General features: G+C 51.3%; 1 non-coding gene across 1 annotated transcript; it reads right to left on the reverse strand.

Moving 5' to 3' along the window:
- Positions 1 to 1,970: 1,970 nt before the first annotated feature.
- Positions 1,971 to 2,099, reverse strand: LOC142253847 (U6atac minor spliceosomal RNA). Its single transcript, XR_012726878.1, has one exon. It is a non-coding gene; the product is annotated as a U6atac minor spliceosomal RNA (small nuclear RNA).
- Positions 2,100 to 17,099: the final 15,000 nt, after the last annotated feature.

The following is a 17,099-nucleotide window of genomic DNA, read 5'->3' on the forward strand; positions in this document are numbered from 1 at the left end:
AGTATTATCCCCCACAGACCAGTGTGACCAGTATTATCACCCCATACACCAGTGTGACCAGTATTATCACCCCACACACCAGTGTACCCAGTATTATCCCCCCACAGACCAGTGTGACCAGTATTATCCCCCACACACCAGTGTACCCAGTATTATCCCCCCACAGACCAGTGTGACCAGTATTATCATCCAAGAGACCAGTGTGAACAGTTTTATCCCCCCACAGACCAGTGTACCCAGTATTACCCCCCACAGACCAGTGTGACCAATATTATCCCCCACACACCAGTGTGACCAGTATTATCCCCCACAGATCAGTGTGACCAGTATTATCCCTCACAGACCAGTGTGACCAGTATTATCACCCCACACACCAGTGTGACCAGTATTATCCCCCACAGACCAGTGTGACCAGTATTATCCCCCACTGACCAGTGTGACCAGTATTATCACCCCACAGACCAGTGTGACCAGTATTATCCCCCCACACACCAGTGTGACCAGTATTATCCCCCACAGACCAGTGTGACCAGTATTATCCCCCCACACACCAGTGTGACCAGCATTATCCCCCACAGACCAGTGTGACCAGTATTATCCCCCCACACACCAGTGTGACCAGCATTATCCCCCACAGACCAGTGTGACCAGTATTATCCCCCACAGACCAGTGTGACCAGTATTATCCCCCCACACACCAGTGTACCCAGTATTATCCCCCCACAGACCAGTGTGACCAGTATTATCACCCCACAGACCAGTGTGACCAGTATTATCCCCCACAGACCAGTGTGACCAGTATTATCATCCCACACACCAGTGTGACCAGTATTATCCCCCCACAGACCAGTGTACCCAGTATTATCCCCCCACAGACCAGTGTGACCAGTATTATCACCCCACAGACCAGTGTGACCAGTATTATCCCCCCACAGACCAGTGTACCCAGTATTATCCCCCCACAGACCAGTGTGACCAGTATTATCACCCCACAGACCAGTGTGACCAGTATTATCCCCCACAGACCAGTGTGACCAGTATTATCCCCCCACACACCAGTGTGACCAGCATTATCCCCCACAGACCAGTGTGACCAGCATTATCCCCCACAGACCAGTGTGACCAGTATTATCCCCCACACACCAGTGTGACCAGCATTATCCCCCACAGACCAGTGTGACCAGTATTATCCCCCACAGACCAGTGTGACCAGTATTATCCCCCCACACACCAGTGTACCCAGTATTATCCCCCCACAGACCAGTGTGACCAGTATTATCACCCCACAGACCAGTGTGACCAGTATTATCCCCCACAGACCAGTGTGACCAGTATTATCATCCCACACACCAGTGTGACCAGTATTATCCCCCCACAGACCAGTGTACCCAGTATTATCCCCCCACAGACCAGTGTGACCAGTATTATCACCCCACAGACCAGTGTGACCAGTATTATCCCCCCACAGACCAGTGTGACCAGTATTATCACCCCACAGACCAGTGTGACCAGTATTATCCCCCACAGACCAGTGTGACCAGTATTATCCCCCACACACCAGTGTGACCAGTATTATCCCCCACTGACCAGTGTGACCAGTATTATCACCCCACAGACCAGTGTGACCAGTATTATCCCCCACAGACCAGTGTGACCAGTATTATCCCCCCACACACCAGTGTGACCAGTATTATCCCCCACAGACCAGTGTGACCAGTATTATCCCCCACACACCAGTGTGACCAGTATTATCCCCCACTGACCAGTGTGACCAGTATTATCACCCCACAGACCAGTGTGACCAGTATTATCCCCCACAGACCAGTGTGACCAGTATTATCCCCCCACACACCAGTGTGACCAGTATTATCCCCCACAGACCAGTGTGACCAGTATTATCCCCCACACACCAGTGTGACCAGTATTATCCCCCCACAGACCAGTGTACCCAGTATCCCCCCTCAGGGCAGTAAAAACATTGGTTAGAGATGCCACGAGGTAAGTGGCGATGCCGTAACCGTATATGTGTTGTGAAGGCCGTGCGGCCTCTTCCATCCTTGTCTAGGGGAGTGCTAACCTTCTCTCCTTTCATACAACACGGTGAATACGAGGCGCTGCGCGGTATATATAGCCCGCCTAACACCGAGAGGGTCATATTAGGGCGACCCCCAGACCCCGGCATATTTCGATTCAGGCCGCCCGGGATCATCACTCCCAACATCGCCATAGAGAAATCTCCGCAGATTCTGAGAGAAATTACCCAAAAACTGTACCAGAAGTGAAAAATTACATATGCAAAATTCTGACCAATAAGAATGAAGGGGCGTGGCTGCTCGGAGCCCGGAAGTTATTCTTCTGCTTCCCCGTTAGACCGGATTCTGATCACGTGATTAGGCGGAGCGGGTGATACCATATACAGGGAGAACGACCAGAAGGGAAAAACGGGAAATAATAAATGACAATTAGTGACGGAAACCGGAGACTTTCCGCCTGTTGTGATCGGCAGCAAGGAAATATCTCCGCCCCTTAGTGCATGACAATAATGTCACGTCTGCCCTCTGGCGGCCATCTGTAGTAGTGCAGGCAGTAAGGTGACTTGTGGCGGATAGCAGTACAGGTGTATGATGTCTGCCCTCTGGTGGCCATCTGTAGTAGTGCAGGCAGTAATGTAACGTAGCTGATAACAGTACAGGTGTGTGATGTCTGCCCTCTGGCGGCCATCTGTAATAGTGCAGGCAGTAATGTAACGTAGCTGATAACAGTACAGGTGTATTATGTCTGCCCTCTGGTGGCCATCTGTAGTAGTGCAGGCAGTAATGTAACGTAGCTGATAACAGTACAGGTGTATTATGTCTGCCCTCTGGCGGCCATCTGTAGTAGTGCAGGCAGTAATGTAACGTAGCTGATAACAGTACAGGTGTATTATGTCTGCCCTCTGGCGGCCATCTGTAGTAGTGCAGGCAGTAATGTAACGTAGCTGATAACAGTACAGGTGTATGATGTCTGCCCTCTGGCGGCCATCTGTAGTAGTGCAGGCAGTAATGTAACTTGTAGCTGATAACAGTACAGGTGTATGATGTCTGCCCTCTGGCGGCCATCTGTAGTAGTGCAGGCAGTAATGTAACTTGTAGCTGATAACAGTACAGGTGTATTATGTCTGCCCTCTGGCGGCCATCTGTAATAGTGCAGGCAGTAATGTAACGTAGCTGATAACAGTACAGGTGTATGATGTCTGCCCTCTGGCGGCCATCTGTAATAGTGCAGGCAGTAATGTAACGTAGCTGATAACAGTACAGGTGTATGATGTCTGCCCTCTGGCGGCCATCTGTAGTAGTGCAGGCAGTAAGGTGACTTGTGGCGGATAATAGCACAGGTGTATGATGTCTGCCCTCTGGTGGCCATCTGTAGTAGTGCAGGCAGTAATGTAACTTGTAGCTGATAACAGTACAGGTGTATGATGTCTGCCCTCTGGTGGCCATCTGTAATAGTGCAGGCAGTAATGTAACGTAGCTGATAACAGTACAGGTGTATGATGTCTGCCCTCTGGCGGCCATCTGTAATAGTGCAGGCAGTAATGTAACGTAGCTGATAACAGTACAGGTGTATGATGTCTGCCCTCTGGCGGCCATCTGTAATAGTGCAGGCAGTAATGTAACGTAGCTGATAACAGTACAGGTGTATTATGTCTGCCCTCTGGCGGCCATCTGTAGTAGTGCAGGCAGTAATGTAACGTAGCTGATAACAGTACAGGTGTATGATGTCTGCCCTCTGGTGGCCATCTGTAGTAGTGCAGGCAGTAATGTAACGTAGCTGATAACAGTACAGGTGTATTATGTCTGCCCTCTGGCGGCCATCTGTAGTAGTGCAGGCAGTAATGTAACGTAGCTGATAACAGTACAGGTGTATTATGTCTGCCCTCTGGCGGCCATCTGTAGTAGTGCAGGCAGTAATGTAACGTAGCTGATAACAGTACAGGTGTATTATGTCTGCCCTCTGGCGGCCATCTGTAGTAGTGCAGGCAGTAATGTAACTTGTAGCTGATAACAGTACAGGTGTATGATGTCTGCCCTCTGGTGGCCATCTGTAGTAGTGCAGGCAGTAATGTAACTTGTAGCTGATAACAGTACAGGTGTATGATGTCTGCCCTCTGGCGGCCATCTGTAGTAGTGCAGGCAGTAATGTAACGTAGCAGATAACAGTACAGGTGTATGATGTCTGCCCTCTGGTGGCCATCTGTAGTAGTGCAGGCAGTAATGTAACGTAGCAGATAACAGTACAGGTGTATGATGTCTGCCCTCTGGTGGCCATCTGTAGTAGTGCAGGCAGTAATGTAACGTAGCAGATAACAGTACAGGTGTATGATGTCTGCCCTCTGGCGGCCATCTGTAGTAGTGCAGGCAGTAATGTAACGTAGCTGATAACAGTACAGGTGTATGATGTCTGCCCTCTGGCGGCCATCTGTAGTAGTGCAGGCAGTAATGTAACTTGTAGCTGATAACAGTACAGGTGTATTATGTCTGCCCTCTGGCGGCCATCTGTAGTAGTGCAGGCAGTAATGTAACTTGTAGCTGATAACAGTACAGGTGTATTATGTCTGCCCTCTGGCGGCCATCTGTAGTAGTGCAGGCAGTAATGTAACGTAGCAGATAACAGTACAGGTGTATTATGTCTGCCCTCTGGTGGCCATCTGTAGTAGTGCAGGCAGTAATGTAACTTGTAGCTGATAACAGTACAGGTGTATGATGTCTGCCCTCTGGCGGCCATCTGTAGTAGTGCAGGCAGTAATGTAACGTAGCAGATAACAGTACAGGTGTATGATGTCTGCCCTCTGGTGGCCATCTGTAGTAGTGCAGGCAGTAATGTAACGTAGCAGATAACAGTACAGGTGTATGATGTCTGCCCTCTGGTGGCCATCTGTAGTAGTGCAGGCAGTAATGTAACGTAGCAGATAACAGTACAGGTGTATGATGTCTGCCCTCTGGCGGCCATCTGTAGTAGTGCAGGCAGTAATGTAACGTAGCTGATAACAGTACAGGTGTATGATGTCTGCCCTCTGGCGGCCATCTGTAGTAGTGCAGGCAGTAATGTAACTTGTAGCTGATAACAGTACAGGTGTATTATGTCTGCCCTCTGGCGGCCATCTGTAGTAGTGCAGGCAGTAATGTAACTTGTAGCTGATAACAGTACAGGTGTATTATGTCTGCCCTCTGGCGGCCATCTGTAGTAGTGCAGGCAGTAATGTAACGTAGCAGATAACAGTACAGGTGTATGATGTCTGCCCTCTGGCGGCCATCTGTAGTAGTGCAGGCAGTAATGTAACGTAGCTGATAACAGTACAGGTGTATTATGTCTGCCCTCTGGCGGCCATCTGTAGTAGTGCAGGCAGTAATGTAACGTAGCTGATAACAGTACAGGTGTATGATGTCTGCCCTCTGGCGGCCATCTGTAGTAGTGCAGGCAGTAATGTAACGTAGCTGATAACAGTACAGGTGTATGATGTCTGCCCTCTGGCGGCCATCTGTAGTAGTGCAGGCAGTAATGTAACGTAGCTGATAACAGTACAGGTGTATGATGTCTGCCCTCTGGCGGCCATCTGTAGTAGTGCAGGCAGTAATGTAACGTAGCAGATAACAGTACAGGTGTATGATGTCTGCCCTCTGGCGGCCATCTGTAGTAGTGCAGGCAGTAATGTAACGTAGCTGATAACAGTACAGGTGTATGATGTCTGCCCTCTGGTGGCCATCTGTAGTAGTGCAGGCAGTAATGTAACGTAGCTGATAACAGTACAGGTGTATTATGTCTGCCCTCTGGTGGCCATCTGTAGTAGTGCAGGCAGTAATGTAACGTAGCTGATAACAGTACAGGTGTATGACGTCTGCCCTCTGGTGGCCATCTGTAGTAGTGCAGGCAGTAATGTAACGTAGCTGATAACAGTACAGGTGTATTATGTCTGCCCTCTGGCGGCCATCTGTAGTAGTGCAGGCAGTAATGTAACGTAGCTGATAACAGTACAGGTGTATGATGTCTGCTCCCTGGTGCCCATCTGTAGTAGTGCAGGCAGTAATGTAACTTGTAGCTGATAACAGTACAGGTGTATGATGTCTGCCCTCTGGCGGCCATCTGTAGTAGTGCAGGCAGTAATGTAACTTGTAGCTGATAACAGTACAGGTTGTATGATGTCTGCCCTCTGGTGGCCATCTGTAGTAGTGCAGGCAGTAATGTAACGTAGCTGATAACAGTACAGGTGTATTATGTCTGCCCTCTGGTGGCCATCTGTAGTAGTGCAGGCAGTAATGTAACGTAGCAGATAACAGTACAGGTGTATGATGTCTGCCCTCTGGTGGCCATCTGTAGTAGTGCAGGCAGTAAAGTGTCTTGTGACTGATAGCAGTACAGGTGTATGACGTCTGCCCTCTGGTGGCCATCTGTAATAGTGCAGGCAGTAATGTAACGTAGCTGATAACAGTACAGGTGTATGACGTCTGCCCTCTGGTGGCCATCTGTAATAGTGCAGGCAGTAATGTAACGTAGCTGATAACAGTACAGGTGTATTATGTCTGCCCTCTGGTGGCCATCTGTAGTAGTGCAGGCAGTAATGTAACGTAGCTGATAACAGTACAGGTGTATGATGTCTGCCCTCTGGTGGCCATCTGTAGTAGTGCAGGCAGTAATGTAACGTAGCTGATAACAGTACAGGTGTATTATGTCTGCCCTCTGGTGGCCATCAGTAGTAGTGCAGGCAGTAAGGTGTCTTGTGACTGATAGCAGTACAGGTGTATGACGTCTGCCCTCTGGTGGCCATCAGTAGTAGTGCAGGCAAGTTTTACCGCCCCTGGTAAAACATGTAGTCCAGAGAACACAAGCGGATACAGAGCAATAGATTATAGTCACCTGCTGTAAAGTCGCCGTCCCCAGTAATGACTGATAACAGGGAGTAATAGATTATAGTCACTTGCTGTACAGTCTCCTCCCCTAGTGATGACTGATAACAGGGAGTAATAGATTATAGTCACCTGTCGTACAGTCTCCTCCCCAGTAATGGCCTGTAACAGGGAGTAATATAGTGTAGTCTCCTGTCCTAAGGTCACCTCCACCAGTAATGGTGGATAACAGGGAGTAATAGATTATAGTCTCCTGCTGTACAGTTGCCTCCCCAGTAATGGCTGATAACAGGGAGTGATAGATTGCAGTTACATGTCCTACAGTCACCTCCCCCATTAATCGCTGATAACAGGGAGTAATAGATTGTACTCACCTGTCCTTCAGCCGCCTCCACCAGTAATGGCTAGGACATGTGAGTACAATCTATTACTCCCTGTTATCAGTCATTACTGGTGGAGGAGGCTGTAGGACAGGAAAGTACAATTTACTACTCCCTGTTATCACAGTCTCCCAACAGGTAATGGCTGATAAAAGGGAGTAATTGACTGTACTCACCTGTCCTACAGTCTCCTCCCTCCAGTAATGGCTGAAAACAGGGAGTAATAGATTGTACTCACCTCTTCCACAGTCTTCTCCTCCAGTAATGGCTGATAACAGGGAGTAATAGATTGTAGCAAACTGTTGTACAGTCTCCTTCCCCCAGCAAGAGCTGAAAACAGAGAGTAATAGCTTGTACTTTGGTGTAGTGGAATTTTGAATTTTAGACACGGTCCACTGTCAATTCCTAATAGTCAGACTGGCCGCACTTCTCTGGAGTGTGCCAGCGTCACATATTTCTATCGGACTGACTGGCACGGACGTGTCTAACAACCCTGTTATTTCTGGATGGTTCTGCTTTTCCTCCATTATTAGATGACTCTGTGCACCCATCATTCAGGCATTGAGAGGATATGTCTGTGTTTCAGTTATTATTTTGTGTTCTCACACTGATGTTTCTACTTACAATTGCCACCGGACCACCCTGAGCTGGGATGACACGTGGTGACCCCTGTGGACACCTGCTATGCACCTAATACAGCTATATCATACTGTGTGTGGGGGAATGTACTGTGGGGACATCATACTCTGTGTGGGGGAATGTACTGTGGGGACATCATACTGTGTGTGGGGGAATGTACTGTGGGGACATCATACTGTGTGTGGGGGAATGTACTGTGAGGACATCATACAGTGTGTGCGGGGGAATGTGCTGTGGGGACATCATACTGTGTGTGGGGGAATGTACTGTGGGGACATCATACAGTGTGTGGGGGACTGTACTGTGGGGACATCATACTGTGTGTGAGGGGAATGTATTGTGGGGACATCATACTGTGTGTGGGGGGAATGTACTGTGAGGACATCATACTGTGTGTGGGGGGAATGTACTGTGAGGACATCATACTGTGTGTGGGGGGGAATGTACTGTGGGGACATCATACTGTGTGTTTGGGGAATGTACTGTGGTGACATCATACTGTGTGTGAGGGGAATGTACTGTGAGGACATCATACTGTGTGTTGGGGAGGAATGTACTGTGAGGACATCATACTGTGTCGAGGGGAATATTCTGTGGGGACATCATACTGTGTGTGGGGGGAATGTACTGTGGGGACATCATACTGTGTGTGGGGGGAATGTACTGTGGGGACATCATACTGTGTGGGGGGGAATGTACTGTGAGGACATCATACTGTGTGTGGGGGGAATATTCTGTGGGGACATCACACTGTGTGTGGGGGGAATGTACTGTGGGGACATCATACTGTGTGGGGGGGAATGTACTGTGGGGACATTATACTGTGTGTGGGAGGAATGTACTGCGGGGACATCATACTGTGTGTGGGGGGAATGTACTGTGGGGACATCATACTGTGTGTGGGGGAATGTACTGTGGGGACATCATACTGTGTGGGGGGGAATGTACTGTGAGGACATCATACTGTGTGTGTGGGGGAATGTACTGTGGGGACATCATACTGTGTTTGTGGGAATGTACTGTGAAGACATCATACTATGTCTGTGGGGAATGTACAGTGGGGACATTATATTGTGTGTGGGGGAAAGTACTGTGGGGACATTGTACTGTGTGTGAGTGGGAAGTGGATATCATTCCCCCTGGGGGAGGGGGTTGTACTTTGGTGGAAGTTCTGTTTGGAGGGAGGGTGGGCATTCTACAATGTGTGGTAGAGGATATTGTATTGTTGGGGAAATGGTACCAATTGGTTAGGGATGTGAGTTTGTATAATAAAGGCCACGATGGTGCACCTCGCTGTGTGTGTGCGCGCCTCACTGTGTGTATGTGCGCTTCGCTGTGTGTGCGCCTCGCTGTGTGTGTGCTCCTTGCTGTGTGTGTGCTCCTCGCTGTGTGTGTGTGTGTGCGCACTCTCGCTGTGTGTGTGTGTGATGCCCTGGCCTATCAGGTCGTCACAGGGTATTGTGCAATCTGCCCTTCTGCACAGTATCCACCCTCCTTGGTTATGGATCCTGGTCCTTTGGTGTTGCTAACAGCTTAGCCAATCAAAATCGTAGGAACACTTTGCACTTTACCCACCAGACACACCATTGGGGGGCCTGAAGGGAATAGGGCCACCCACATGGGGGGGTTGGTAAGGGAAAAGTGAAGAAAGTGACAGTTGAGTTGAGCAGGAGTTGATCAAAGGAGAGGAGAGTGAAGCGGTGACTCCCTGAGAGGGAGAGGTCACTGGCAGGAAGCAGGGCTCCTGTAGTTACTAGGTGGCAGACGTTGGTCTGGGCCTGGTAGGAGCTAGAACCCCGGTCGCAGGGGATAGTGTCGAGGGGCACGGACAGCCGAGGAGGGCAGCCGGCGGCCTTGAGCTATCACCGGGCAGGGGCCAGGGCACGACGGGGTTCGTGGACCCTAGGCCGGAAAGTAGCTTCACGCGTTCCAGTAATTTACCCGACGGGGGTGAAGACTTCAAGATTCATCCCCAACCCGCTCCAAAATCGGGGTACTAGCGCAACGATGGGATAGGACTTTCCCAAATACAGTCCAAAGAAATCCTACGTGTGAACCCTGAGAGCAAGCTCACTCCGTTAGCCATACGGGTGAGCGGGAACCGAAGAGTTTTATACCCGAGGGTCCAAACAGAGACAAAGGTGCCAAGGACAGGGCCACAGGCTAACAGCAACAGCAAGGGCACGGACCCAAGCGTGCTCCCTACAAGCTGCAGCGGTGCTCAGAATTCTGGTTTACAAGCTGTCGGTGTTGTTATTCCTGGACTGAGTACACTGAAAACCCCTGTCCCGATCCCCAATGGCACCCAAGCACCAACAATCCAACGGGCCCCGGGACACAAACCCCCTACCCACGGAGGGGTTAAACATCAGGCTGCCACACCATCGTCACCGGGCTCCTCAACGGCAGCGATGGTCCCTCACATTACCACACACCGTGAGTGGCATCACGCACTTTCTAACCCCTTTGTACATATCCCCCCCTCTTCTTTTAAGTCGAATGTCCTCCGCGTGGACCCCCCGGATCCGGAGACCCCTCGAGCCACCGCGGCTCCGGATCCAAGAGGCTTGGTCGCTGGCGTGGGGGCGGTACATGTCTGCTCCTCGCTGTGTGTGTGTGCGCCTCGCTGTGTGTGTGCTCCTTGCTGTGTGTGTGCTCCTCGCTGTGTGTGTGTATGTGCACCTCTTTGTGTGTGCTCCTCGCTGTGTGTGTGCACTCCTTGCTGTGTGTGTGTGTGTGTGCCTTGCTGTGTGTGTGCTCCTTGCTGTGTGTGTGCACTCCTCGCTGTGTGTGTGCTCCTCGCTGTGTGTGTGCTCCTCGCTGTGTGTGTGCGTGGCGCCCCACGGGGCAGGTGGTTAACCTACTCGTTGCCTGGCCATTTCGGGTCGGGTCAGGTGATGGCACACGGTGGCCTTGCCCGGTTCTGTTGCCCCGAGGCGTACAGTAAATGGTGGGGGAAGCGGGGTGTTGGGGAAAGTTTGTCGTGACGCCACCTGTGGTATGCGGCCAGTGAATAGCCGACGCTGCCGGCTTCCTCACCGGGGCAGGTGTTATGGCAGTGGGAGCGGGCCCCAGGTGGATGATGAGGCTTTTAATGGCCGTTAGTGTGTGGCGCCCTGGACAAGCCAGGGGCCACAGAGAACAACACCCACACACCCCACACTCCCAGTCAGGCACATCAAAGTCAGACACAAACCCTTGTTGCCTTCCTCCAGGGGCTGATGGCCACACCAGGGGGTGGGCCAGGCGGTTGGCTCCGCCCACCGAGGAGTTCACAGTCCTGGAGGCGGGAAAAGAGTTCAGATCAGTTTGAGAGTGGAAAGTGAGAGAAAGGAAAGTGGCAAGTGAGCAGACTGCAGTTGGTCCGGGTGTGTGGCCCGGACGGATCAGCAAGGTTGGCAGACGGTGGTGACCGTCTGCGGGAGTGGCCTATCAGAGTCTACCGTAAGGACCGTGGATGGGCGGTGGCCCGGCGGTACCGGACCGGTACACAAAGAGAAGTCAGCACCATCTGGCAGGGGCTTATGGACCCCGGCAAGTCTAGGAGTCGCCGTGAATTTGCCAAATCCGTTAGCGAAGGGAACCTCCTGGGTTTCCCAGCAGCCAAGTCCCGACAGAAGGCAACCGTCCAACCGTGAGAGGGAAACACAGCCACCGCCAAGGCTACCGTTCCCAGGGCCAGAGCCTGCGGGCAAAAGGGGCTCCTTCTGCTCCCATCCAAGCTGGGGAGCGGGTTACCAGTGGGAACCCATTGGAACCGTTTACAGTACATAGGTGCAGGGAAAGGCAGTCACCACCAACCTGCCGGGAGAAACAACACCGCAGCCGTCTGTGGGACCCGTCCATCCAGCCGTGTGTTTTACCGAGAACTGTGTCCTCATCATTGGCTGAGTGAGTACCACCGTGCCGTGCGGCACAGCGCTGCCCCCGCGACCCTGCACCTCACCAGGCCCCGTAACCCGCCTGCCATCTATCCCTACCCCATCACCGGGCCCCAGGACAACCAACCCCCTACCCACGGAGGGGAGAACTAACAACACAGCTGCTCCCTGTCACCGCTCCCGGGATCCCCGTCTAGAGCAGCGGTGGTGTCACCAATATCACCACAACCGTGGGTGGCGTCACGGACAATCACCAAATCCCCCACCATCCAATCAATCTCCCTTTTCACTCACGGGCGAGGAACGCCACTCGAGTCCCCGGGATCCGGCCCACCACTCGAGCCACCACCGAGCAGCGGCAGCCGCAGCAGCAGCGGCCGGACCCGGGCAGTGGGAGAGCGCAGCGTCCCCTCCTCCGCCCGCGACAACTGCCTAAGCGATAGGCGGTGGCGCCGGTAAGAACATGCCAACACAGTCTCTGCGGGTTCAGGGTGTAGTTTACTCACAACTTCAGTTGCCAGCCCGGTCACACTGGTCACTTCCGTGATGGGCTCAGGTCAATCCCAGATCCGGTAAGGGGTCACCACCGGTGTTTTGAGAGAGAAGGAGAGAAAGAGTCCTATTTATAGGGTGTCCCCCTCACCAGTTAGGTACCCCGGCTGAGCTCCCGCTCCAAGCCCCGGGCCCAGCAAAGTCCAAGTTCTCCAGAGATGTCTTGCCAGAACTATGATCCCGACGGAGCTGTTTTTGATGTGTGTGAGTTGCGCCTATTTCTACCCCCAGGTGGCTGGCTTCAGTGACCGGGAAGTCCCATGATCGTGATGGCCACCCCCTGCCTACCCTCAGCCATCCCACCCTGTGTGAAGCCTCCTAAGCTGTATGTTGTGTGTGAATGTGGAACATCGGTGATTAACCCTCCCCTACCTGAGATAGATACCGCACCTTAATTGAGGCGCCGTACCCTGTGGCAACCAGAGCCTCAGGGGCGCCACATGTGCCTCTTCCCCAACTCTCACAGCTGGGAGTTGTGCCTGAGCTGTATGTGTAATGTCATCAGAGCTGTGTGATGAATCCTATACACCTAACAGTGGGCACTGAGTTGGTTAATAAGCGGTGCCTGGCGCCCCTCATCCTCTGGGTGGTGAATGCTCTGCAGATTAGATGCGCAGCATATCTGGGTTCAGACGAATTAGAAGCTCACACAAATCTTTGCAGGGATAACTGAGCAGAGAAGCAGATTAAAAATTGGCTTAAAGCCGCAGACGAGACTCTGCAGAACGTAAGAAGGATTTACAGGATCAGCCCCGGCCAGAAGTGGCTTCATCCACTCCAACCTCCACTGAGGGAAACGTCTGCAAACCCTGGAAGAACAGTTATATACAGTGCCTTGCAAAGGTATTCGGTCCCTTGAATTTTTCAACCTTTTCCCACATTTCAGGCTTCAAACATAAAGATAAAAATGTTAATGTTCTGGTGAAGAATCAACAACAAGTGACACAATTGTGAAGTAGAACGAAATTTATTGCTTATTTTAAACTTTTATAAAAGATAAATAACAGAAAATTGTGGCGTGCAATATTATTCATCCCCTTTACTTTCAGTGCAGCAAACTCACTCCAGAAGTCCATTGAGGATCTCTGAATGATGCAATGTTGTCCTAAATGACTGATGATGATAAATATAAGCCCCTGTGTGCAGTGGCGTAACTAGAATTTGATGGGCCCTGGTGCAAAATTTGTACCGGGGCCCCCCCTGTACGTGCACCGACACTTAGGGTACGGGATAATGACACTGACACTCGGGGTACAGGATTATGATGCTGACACCTGGCTCTTACCCTCAGCACACAGCTTTCCCATGTTCTGATATCCATCTTGTCCTCAGCACCCAGCTTTCCCATGCTCTGCTATACATCATTCCCTCAGCACCCAGCTTTCCCATATCAGAGCATGGGAAATCTGGGTGCTGAGGGAAAGAGCCTTTTTTCCTCAGCATAAAACGTTCCCATCCCATGTTTGTATCTTTGTCCCCCCTCGTATATAGTTCTTCAAAAACTATAATGGCCCCCACATAGCCTTCCATATAGTATAAAGGGTCCCACATAACCCTTCATATATTAGAATACCCTTCCATAGTCCTCCATGTATTATAATGCATTTCCCATAGTCCTCCATGTATTATAATTCACCCCATAGTTCTCCATGTATTATACTGCACCACAGTCCTCCATGTTTTATAATGCACCCCCATAGTCCTCCATATATAAAGTAGCCTCCATATATTATAATGTAGCCCTCATAGTTCTATATGTATTACAATGCAGCCCCATAAACCTTCATATTGTATTATGCAGCCCCATACTTCTCCATGTACAATGCACTTATATAGTCCATGTATAAGGTGTCCTTCATGTTTATTATGCAGCCCCATAGACCTCCATGTATCATGCAGCCCCAGAGACCTCCATGTGTCATGCAGCCAGCCCCCCCCCGGGTCTCCATGTGTCATGCAGCAAGCCCCTTACCAGGCCTCCATGAGTCATGCAGCCAGCCTCACGCCCCCCCCCCCAGGACTCCATGTGTCCTGCAACCAATTTCCCCCGCAAGGACTCCATGTGTCCTGCAACCAGCACCTCCCAGGGCCTCCATGTGTCCTGCAGCCAGGGCCCCCCCAAGGACTCCATGTGTCCTGCAGCCAGTGCCTCCCCAAGGACTCCATGTGCCCTGCAGCCAGTGCCTCCCCAAGGACTCCATGTGTCCTGCAGCCAGCCTCCCCGTGTACTCACTGATTTATAAAAAAAAAAAATAAAAAAACAAGTACTCACCTCTCCTCCTTCCACTGCAGTTCTGTCCTCACCTCTACTTGTTTCACCGCTGTCCGTCCTCACTTCTGTCATCGTTCCCCCGTGGCTCCGGTCGGCGTCCTCCTGTGCTCTGTGCTCTCACCACACACAGCAGTCGCACAGGAGGGATGTCACCGCGCAGACACGGGGGAAGACTGATGATGCATAGAGCGGCGCCGGCCACTCTATGCAATATCAAAGCAGAGCGCGGTGAGAGACGGGAGCGCGGTGAGAGACGGGAGCGCGGTGACGCCACTGCTGACACCAGACAGGGGGTGCCCGGTGTCAGCAGCGGCGACTGGGTCATATAGCAGCCGCCGCGTGGTCTGGTGCAGAACAGCGCAGCTCCTCTCACAGAAAGGAGCTGGCTGCTGATCTGCCGGGCGGCCGCGGGCCGCTGACCTCCGAGGCCTGGTCGCAATCGCGACCGCTGCGACCACGGTAGTTACACCCATGAGGACAGGTATATATATATATATATATATATATATATATATACAGTTCACAGTTTAGCATAAATTCTGCAGCTTGTCAGTGTACAGTTCAGTAAATGCTGCTGCAGGAAATCCTTATAAAATGAAAAATAAAATACTTTTCTGGCATAAGATGCACCCCAGATTTAGAGGAGGAAAATAGGAAAAAATAAGTTTTAATGTTGAAGAGGGTCCATTTTATAATCCCAGTGCGTCTTAATCCTAATGCTCACCAGGGGGGAGCGGCAGTGGTGTAGTGGCTTGGGAAGGTCACAGGAGGGTCGCGATTCTGCAGGCTTGGAGGAGGGGGTTTTGCGGCTCAGGAGGGTCAGCGATGCTGTGGCTCGGGGTGTAGCCATGGGCGCATTTGAATCCCTCGGCTATGGCTTACCAGGGCGGTGGTGATGGAGCAGGGTCACAGGATGCGCTCAAGGTTGTTGCAGCGGCCGCCATTGATCTGCGGGCGGGCTGTGGAGGTGTCACAACACAGAGTGTCATGGCGGCGGGTAGTCTGTGGAGGCAACTCGGCGGCAGGTGCATTGAGCTGACTGCCGGCTCCATTGAATCATCCGCGTTTGACGAGATGGACTTCAAGAAAATGGCCGCGGAGGTGGCGCGTGCGTAGATAGGACTCCATGGCCATTTTCTTAAAGTCCATTGTGTCAATCTGCGCAAGCGCTGCTTCTGTGGCCATTTTCTTGAAGTTCATCGCGTGAACTGTGAGCGATTCAATTGAGCCTGCAGTCAGCTCAATGCACCCGCCGCTGAGACACCCTCACAGCCCGCCTGCCCGCAGATCAATGCTGTCCACGCGACACCTCTGAGCGCATCTTATGAGCCCGCTCGATCACCGCCGCCTTCATAAAGCCATATCTGTTTTGTAAGATGCATCCTCATTTTACCGCCAGTTTTCAGGGGAAAAAAGTGCGTCTAACAAAGCGAAAAATATGGTAAATGAGAATTCTGAAGTATTGTGAACACGTTCAGGATCTTTTCCTTGCAGATTTGGTTGTAGAAAAAAAAACTGCAGCATGTCAATTCTTTCTGTGTTTATGCTGCGTTTTCCCCATTAAAAGTAATGGAAAAAAAAAAACGAAACCAAAAATACATATAATGCACCAAATTGTGGCAAAACCCTTTGTTTTTGCTGCAGCATTTCTCCTGCCAGTAGATGCAGACTTGATGCAGAAATTTCTGCAAACAAATCTCCATCTTGTGCACATAGCGTTACAGTGTAATAGCACTCAGCAGTGCACAGTCATTTAGCCATATATAGTGCAAAGGACCTGGCTGCCTTCAACAAACTGCTCCAAATGCGTCCCCCACTGCTTACACTCATTGTATGGCACCGATTCTGTGGGTTGTGACCCCCACCAACTCATAGATCAGCCTCAGTCCCTTATCCCCCATCCCCCCAGATTCTAGTGTTCCAAGCACTGGCAGCTTGGTGAATCTTTACATGTTATAATAAAGATATAATGCAAAAAGGGCCAGATCCACTTTTCTGCATTATAGTTACTGTTGACCCTGTCCAGCACATGGCTGCCCATTACTACAGAGCTAATGGGAGAGGGAGGCAGCAGAAGCTGAGCGTCACAAACAAGTCACAAACTTTGTAACTGTGTCAGCCACTGTCTGCAGCCTCCAGTCCTGACCTGAATCTTCATTTCCTGCACTGCCGGCCCGACATGCATCCACAGTCACAAACAGCAGCCAGCCACTGTCTCCATACCCTGGCTGTAAAGAGTAGATGACGCGGCAGGCAGTCAGCCCGAGGTCACAGGTAAAGAGGCTGGAGGGGGCGGAGCCGGCCACTTGTAAAAGAGATCGTATAGTATAGTTACAAGTTAAGTAATGCAGCTCTCGCTCCCTGACACGATCAGCTGTTTATCTTCAGGGCGGGCCCCTAACCTCCCGGGCCCGGTCGCAGTGGCGACCGCTGCGACCGTGATAGTTACGCCCCTGCCTGTGTGTAATCAAGTCTCCGTATAATGCCCCTGTCT

This window comes from Anomaloglossus baeobatrachus, chromosome 9 (assembly GCF_048569485.1).
Source record: "Anomaloglossus baeobatrachus isolate aAnoBae1 chromosome 9, aAnoBae1.hap1, whole genome shotgun sequence".
NCBI lineage: Eukaryota > Metazoa > Chordata > Amphibia > Anura > Aromobatidae > Anomaloglossus > Anomaloglossus baeobatrachus.